Source organism: Berghia stephanieae, chromosome 7 (assembly GCF_034508935.2).
Source record: "Berghia stephanieae isolate SIO BIC M18660-M18661 chromosome 7, UCSD_Bste_1.3, whole genome shotgun sequence".
NCBI classification, from domain to species: Eukaryota; Metazoa; Mollusca; class Gastropoda; order Nudibranchia; family Aeolidiidae; genus Berghia; species Berghia stephanieae.
The window spans coordinates 2,965,130-2,972,974 of NC_088366.1; the positions used below are offsets into that span (position 1 = coordinate 2,965,130).

The 7,845-nt window shown below is 37.0% G+C and overlaps 1 protein-coding gene across 2 annotated transcripts in view; it reads left to right on the top strand.

Annotated features, from left to right (window-relative positions):
- Positions 1–4,966: 4,966 nt before the first annotated feature.
- LOC144976357 (neuropilin-1-like) overlaps positions 4,967–7,845 on the top strand; it is a 60,321-nt gene continuing 57,442 nt past the window's right edge. Inside the window, exons 1-2 of one of the 2 annotated variants that reach the window (XM_078920610.1) lie at positions 4,967–5,092; positions 7,494–7,735. The gene's annotated coding sequence lies outside the window, so the exon portion shown is untranslated. Of the gene's footprint in view, positions 5,093–7,406; positions 7,736–7,845 lie in introns of those variants that run through there. The other variant, XR_013646096.1, reaches the window with a different exon arrangement.

Genomic DNA, 7,845 nt, shown 5'->3' on the forward strand with positions numbered 1-7,845 from the left:
CCACCACCGCACAATTATCTCTAAAAGACCACCACCACATCATCATCCCTACCACCACTACTACTACAACCACCATCACATCATCATCTCTAAGACCACTACTGCTACTGCTACTACTACTACTACTACTACTACTACTACTACTACTACTACTACTACAATCACCACCACACCATCATCCCTAGCACCACTACTACTACAAATAACACCACATCATCCCTACCACCACTACTACTACAACTACAACCACATCATCAACCCTACTACCACTACTACAATCACCACCACACCATCATCCCTAGCACCACTACTACTACAAATAACACCACATCATCCCTACCACCACTACTACTACAACTACCACTACATCATCATTCCTACCACAGCTACTACAACCACCACCACACAATCATCCATACGACCAGTACTACTATAATCACTATCACATCATCCCTCACACCACTACTACTACAACCACCACCACATCATCATCCCTACTACAACCACCAAATGTAATTATACTTTCAACTTTTGAAATTCTCCGAGTCGCGTCAGAAATTGCTGCGAGACAAATTTTGGATTACATCTCAGTGAATTTGAGTGAAGTTTAAATTTATAGGTTATGGTTGCATGGGTGGGTCATGAAATTCACAATGAATAATTTTCTCCTTTTATGTGACCAGTCATTCTCACCCCTGATAGCTATTGATATTAATTTGTCTATATTTTGTTTTCAGCACCTTATTTTATCAATTTGAAAACTGTTAACTCTCCTTTCTTTTGTGTGTTATTTGCTCTCAATTGCAATAATAAGTACTGAAACAATATTCCAAATTTGATATTTTTCAAATCCCTACAAAGCCCTTGACGTTGATTTGTATCTCGTCCGCGCAAATTTTCAGGCTTTTTTTAATTTGCCTGGTGGCATCTCTGGAGTAGCTACCTGACTGGTAGCAGCGCTTACTATCTATACAAACCACCATGTTTCGACTTAAAGAGTTGCTGCTGGCCTGTAAAGAACTTTGAGCACATTTAGTATTAAATTAAAGTTCAAAGTTTATGTTGTTTTTCTTTTAAAGTTCAAGTTTATTTACTGTTAGGCTTCGTCTAAATCACAAAATTTGATGGCAACATACATCACAGAGATGGAACATGAGAGAGTCTGTTGGAAATATTAAAACTGGTCTAAGATGGACATTGACAGAGATACTGGAGGACCTTGACTTAGCAGATGACACTGTGCTGCTCTTGTCCGATATACAATCAAAAACACACATGGTCCCAAATATGTATGTTCAAAAGTTGGGGTTAAGAATAAATCTGACAAAACTAAACTCATAAGGGTCAATAAACAATCATTTTTTTTAAAATTGAGCTTTTATATAGCGCAATATACACTAAATTTGTCCAAAGCGCTTTACAAGGGACCCCTGGCCAGCAGCAACATTTAATTTAGGACATTAGGTACATGACGCCTGTACAGAGCCAAGGACGCAACTGTGCGCCGATCCGAAAGCGAGTGTCATACCACTAGGCCACATAGCCGGGTGATGAATTGGGCTGGTGTTTTAATAGTTTGCAAATTACTCGTGTATCAGTTTGTAAAAATAGTTTTAAAATTTTTGGATTGCCAGTAATTCTGTGCTCGATGAAACAATTTAACATTAGCTTTACGGAACAATATTGATCTCCAATCCCATTTTTAAAAAAGAATAGATTGGAAAGATTATCATTACTTAATAGTATCAAGAAAGATTTAAAATTACGTCCTCATTTTTGTTGCGGATGAGCTTATCATTATTATTACTTGATAGTATCAATAGATTTAAAATGACGTCATCAATATTTGTTGTGGATGTGCGTAGAATTAGAATAAATTATACTTATACTTATACATACTCGCAATGAAAGTCAACCGTCAAAAAGGACTGACCAAGCATACAGTATTTTCGTCGTATTATTTTGAGTCAATGGATGATAGAATAAGCCTGAAATAATTAAAAAGGTTTGATAGTTTATCGTATATCAGTCTGGAAAAGACAGTTTTATAAATTTTAGATGTGCCGGTAATTCTGTGCCCAATGGTAACAATTTAACATTGGCAGTACGGAACAATGCTGATCCTCAACCCTATTTTCTTTATTCTAGATAGATCCTTTAAGGGGACCAAACATCGGGCCACAACATTGCCTTAGTATGAAATACGCAGATTTATAAAAATTATTCTGCCGTACTCTGAACAAAAAAAAACACATTCTAAAAATTTGGGACAGGTAACTCGCCCTTTAATTATCAATCAATCAAAACGACCCTCATCTGTTAATAAAACTCTCAAACCTGGGACTTCAGTGAAGCCTTCCCTGATGTTCTAGGTTTGAGAGTTTGGGAGGCCTTCCGAAAGCTCCTAAATCCCCAGTATTCTATTTTTTAAAATAATGTTCTAGTAGAGGGTTTTAAAAAAGTCTCCCCCCTCCCAAACCCCCCTCTAGAACATTATTAAAAAAAGTCCCCCCCCCCCCTCTCAAACCCCCGACTGGAACATTATATTAAAATAAAAGTTTTCCCCCTCGACTCTCATACCCCCTACTAGAACATTATATTTAAAAAAAAAAGAATACTGGGGATGTAGGAGCTTCCGGAAGGCCTTCCAAACTATATACATATATTTTGAGTCCTATCACACTATCTAATCCCAAAATAACATAAGTGCATACACACACACACACACACACACGAGCGCACGCACATATACAAACCAATAAACCTTTTCCCCTCGTCCTCTCTCTCGCTCTCTCTCTCTCTCTCTCTCTCTCGCTCTCTCTCTCTCTCTATCTCTCGATATATATATATAATATATATATATATATATATATATTTTATCTGATCTCTTTCTCTCTCTCATCTCTCTCCTCTCTCTCTCTCTCTCTCTCTCTCTTCTCTCTCCATCTCATTCTCTCTCTCTCTCCTCTCTCTCCTCTCCCTCTCTCTCCTCTCTCCTCTCCTCCTCTCTCTCTCTCTCTCTCTCTCTCTCTCTCTCTCTCTCTCTCTCTCTCTACTCTTCATCTATCTTCATATATATATTTCTCATATATATATATATCATCTCTCTCTCTCTCTCTCTCTCTCTCTCTCTCTCTCTCTCTCTCTCTCTCTCTCTCTCCCTCTATCTCTCTCCATCTCACTTTCTCGCTCTCTCCCTCCCTCCCTCCCCCCCTCTCTCTCTCTCTCTCTTTCTCTCTCTCTCTCTCTCTCTCTCTCTCTCTCTCTCTCTCTCTCTCTCTCTCTCTATATATATATATATATATATATATATATATATATATATATATATATATATATAGATAGATAGATAGATAGATAGTATGCGCTTGGCTAAGAAGCTCATAACATTGCGATCCGGAAGTATAACGGACGAACACACAGAATTATGTGTAACCATGAACTTTTATAGTCTGGTTAATACAGTTCAGTGAGAATAACTCACAAACGCGGATGGCAAAATATAACAACAAAGGCTTGAGTGACGTCATCTTCGAACTATATATATATATATATATATATATATATATATATATATATATATATATATATATATATATATATATATATATATATATCTACCTCTCTCTCCCTTTTACTGTCTTCTCTCTTTCTTGCTCTACCCATTTCCCCCCTCTCTTTCTTTTCTTCTATTGTGATACATTGTTAATTGTTAAGACAATTAGACGCATGCAGCATTTAATTCATTAATTGCAGAAGGAACGAAAGCCATGAGACCAATTCAAACGGGCTAATATAATTTTATTTTTTTAGCATCAACCAGGATGTAAACAATTTATTCTCATCGTAGCTTTATGTTTATATTTTTATATTTTCGTGACTTCAACTGACATATTTTGAAAGTTCTATAATTAAACTGGTAATTTACGTCTTTATTTTGCTTTATTGAGTTGGGCGGTCAATACAGTTAGTATGCAGATGACGTCACTCAGGCCTTTGTTATTGTTTTTGCCATCCGCGTTTGTGAGTTGTTCTCACTAAACTGTATTAACAAGACTATAAAAGTTCATGGTTACACAGAGTTTGTGTGTTGATCCGTTATACTTCCGGATGGCAATGTTGTGAACTCCTTGGCCAAGAGCATTCTATCTATAGACAGTATGCCCTTGGCTAAGCAACTCACGACTTTGCTATCAGGAAGTATAACGGACCAACACCCAAACCATGTGTAACCTTAAACGTTTATAGTCTGGTTAATACAGTTGAGTGAGAATTACTCATAAACGAGGATGGTAAAAAACAACAAAGACCTGAGTGACGCCAACTTCGTTCTATCTATAAGAATATAACTAGTCACGACTTACATGTTTTGAGAATCATACGTTTTATAGGTTTCGTTTGTTTTGTTTTGAAGGGTTTTATGGCTCTTGAGAAATATTTAGATCATTATCATCACCAGTAAAAAGGAAGAAAATTGGATTGTAAAAGGACTTGACGAAAAAGTAAGAAAGGGGAATGGGTGACATAAGAAATGAATGTAGATTCCAAATAACACACTGACTATCAGTGTAATTAATTTGAGATCACCTTAGTCTCACCCATACACCAACACAATATCCCACGAAGAGGAATACAATCAAATGTTTATAAATCATATGTTACATTTTATTTTGACAGAGAGATGATTCACAAGTAAAAAAGAAACCCCCAAAAAACTTCATCTCCCAAAACTATAACTATACATTCGACTGTTTCCCTCCCAGCCGAGGAATCCGGCCAGGGTCAGGACATAACATGAAGCAATTTCACTCCAAGACAAAGACAGAAAGCAATTGGAAGACAGATATAAAGGGATAACAGACACAGCAAGTACCTCCCTGCCCACTATGGGAGGTCGGGAAGCGACCTCCTCCCCCCCCCCCCCCCCCCCCCCCCCTTCCAGTTCGTGGCTTCGTCATTGAACTATTAAAACTGTAGTTTAAGTAGACGTTTGAAACTAGATAATGATTACATCATACTTAAGTGGTGCTCTTGGAACCCGATTGAGTTTGGCCTCTGTTCTTCTAGAGATAAAACTTCCTGGTTGATGCAAGTAAGAAAAAAAGAGATTACAATTAATTGCCGCATTCTGGATAGACACGTTTTTAAAAATTTGGCCATAAAAAATCTTTCAAATATCGATCGATTTAGATTACCCTCATATCGGCAACAACTCTGGCGCATTTGTCAGCGCATGACATAATTAGTCGGAGGGTGAAAATTTTGAATTTGCATCAGTTTTAAAAACAATTTCTGAAAGAATGTGCTCCCCAGAGCATTTTAATCTTTATTTGAAGTAAATCGGGTGATTTTTCATGAAGTTATGGTCAGATGTAAGGGGAAAGGTATCCAGTAACTTTTCTCAAATTTTATATTCTCAACTTGACTAGCTGTAAAAAATATTTAGAAGTGAATTTAAGCTTTGATATTTCCCAAAGATGTACAAAAAGGGTTGATTTAATCATTTATAACAAGAACTCATTTTTGATAATAATTGAACTTTTAACAAACCTTTTCACCATCCGACTGTCATTCACTGTAACATATTATTGAATTGGCTTTCATACAGACCACGATGGAATATTCTAGACCAAAGGAAAAGTAACTGTGATGTGATTCAAGCATTTGAGCTAGATTTACAGTATACTATAGTCACATACTTCCGGATGGAACTTATTGGCATTTGAGATCCGCACAATTTTCTAAATTTTGTTGTTGATTTTTTATGAAGTCCTCTGACCTCAATGTCTTCAACTTGAGTTTATGTCGTCTTGTGGTATGACACTCGCTTTCCAATCGGAAGGTCCTAGGTTCGAGCCTCGCTCGACGCATAGTTGAGTCCTTGGAAAAGGCTCTTTACTCACATTCTCTCACCATACTCAGGTGTAAAATGAGTACCTGGCCGTTAGCAGCGTTGTCTCTGTCCGGAAAAACAAGTGCAATATCGCCTAACAGGCGTCATGTCCCGTTCTACATGTTACTTGTTGCTGTTGGTAAGGGACTCCTTGTAAAGCGCTTTGAGCACGTATAGTGGATATTGCGCTATAAAAAAGCTCAAGTTTTTTTTTGTTTTGTTTTGTTTTGTTGTTTCTTTTAACTTGACGCAAGACTTTCAATCCGGTTCACATTCTGATGGTGTCATATCTTATTTTGGCTCACGTGAAGATGAGTGAATACATCCTCGTGAAATCAACTCATTTTTCCGATGAAAATTTGAACGGTGATTCTGATGAAGATATAGAAAATAGAACCCCATACAATTTCCTGATATTGAACCATCCTCTCCCAGTGATGACAATAATGTACAAATCATTTCGAAGAATAAATGCATCAGCATGCTCGAAAGAGGAGCAAGTATAAGATAACCCGTTGGGAAAATTGTATTAAGTCGGTAGAGAGTTTTTGTATCAGACGTTTCTTTCTTCACCATAAGAAGCATTTGGACTATTTTTGTATGATGACGTGTTGAAAACGATCGTGAATAGGATTCAATTAACAATAGGATTCAATAGTCTGATTTCACGTCCGCCCAGCAACAGCAGCTTGGTTCTGAACAAAGAAAATCGGTACTTTTTATTTCTTTGTTTAGAACCAATCTGCTCGTTGCTGGGCGGACGCGACATCAGACCAGTGAATCCTATTGTTAAGAGAATGTTTTATGTCATAAACAAACACTTACATTACATGTTTTTCCGTCATATTATTCGCTAAGTTCTCTTTGTTATTTACTATTCCTTCACTATGTGTTCCCAGTCACCCAGATGTGGGGAATGAGAATATCAAGAACGAGTTGGTAGGTGAGGGTGAATGTACCAGGCACAAATCATTAACTAAAATAAATAAATAAATTTAAGAAAATAAAATAAAATGAGCTTTAATATAGTTCAACATCAACTAAATGTGCTCAAAGACTCAAAGATCTTTACAAAGGGTCCCTGATCATCAACAACACGTAAAATGTAGAATGAGACATGGCGCCTGTTAGGCGATAATACAATTTTTCCGACAAAGACAACTCATGGCGCCTGTTAAGCGATAATACAATTTTTCCGACAAAGACAACGTGGTTAACGGACAGGTATTCATTTTACACCTGAGTTTGGTGAGTGAATATGAGTGAAAAGCCTTTTCCAATGACTCAACTATGCGCCAAGTGAAGCTCAAACTCACGCCCTCCTTATCCGAAAGTAGCGTCAAAACACAAGACAACACATAGCCGCAATAAGTTTGCGTGCTTGAGTTTGACGTCCACCGACTGTGAAGTGTTTTGAGAGATACTATTTATGACGACGATGAACGCACACCAGTACTTTTTAAGACTCAATTTATAAGTTGTTTGTTTTCCACTTATCATTTATGGCATGCTGGATACGTGACATCTAACATTTTACAACTCAGATTTGATGAGACTTAAAAATAATGTCACGACTCCGTATTTGTATTTCCTGTCACAGAGATTTGAAGAGTTCGTAGACAACAACTTCCTCGTTACTCTGGGAATATGTCAGCACGCATGTTCACTCAAACGTCTCATCTTGTATTTTCTATAAATACTTTATCTACTGTAATATCATTGTTATAAAAGCTGGAGGCGAGGCATAACAAGGCCCATACAATGCCAAGTAAACTCTGTGAGATTCCAGGATAAAATTTCAACATCTTTCATCTGATATTATATCCGATAGGAATTCATGTTGTGAGTGAAAGCTCTTTATCTAAGATTTTGTCATTATTGATTCTCCTTCTTCTTCTTCTTCTTCTTCTTCTTCTTCTTCTTCTTCTTCTTCTTCTTCTTCTTCTTCTTCT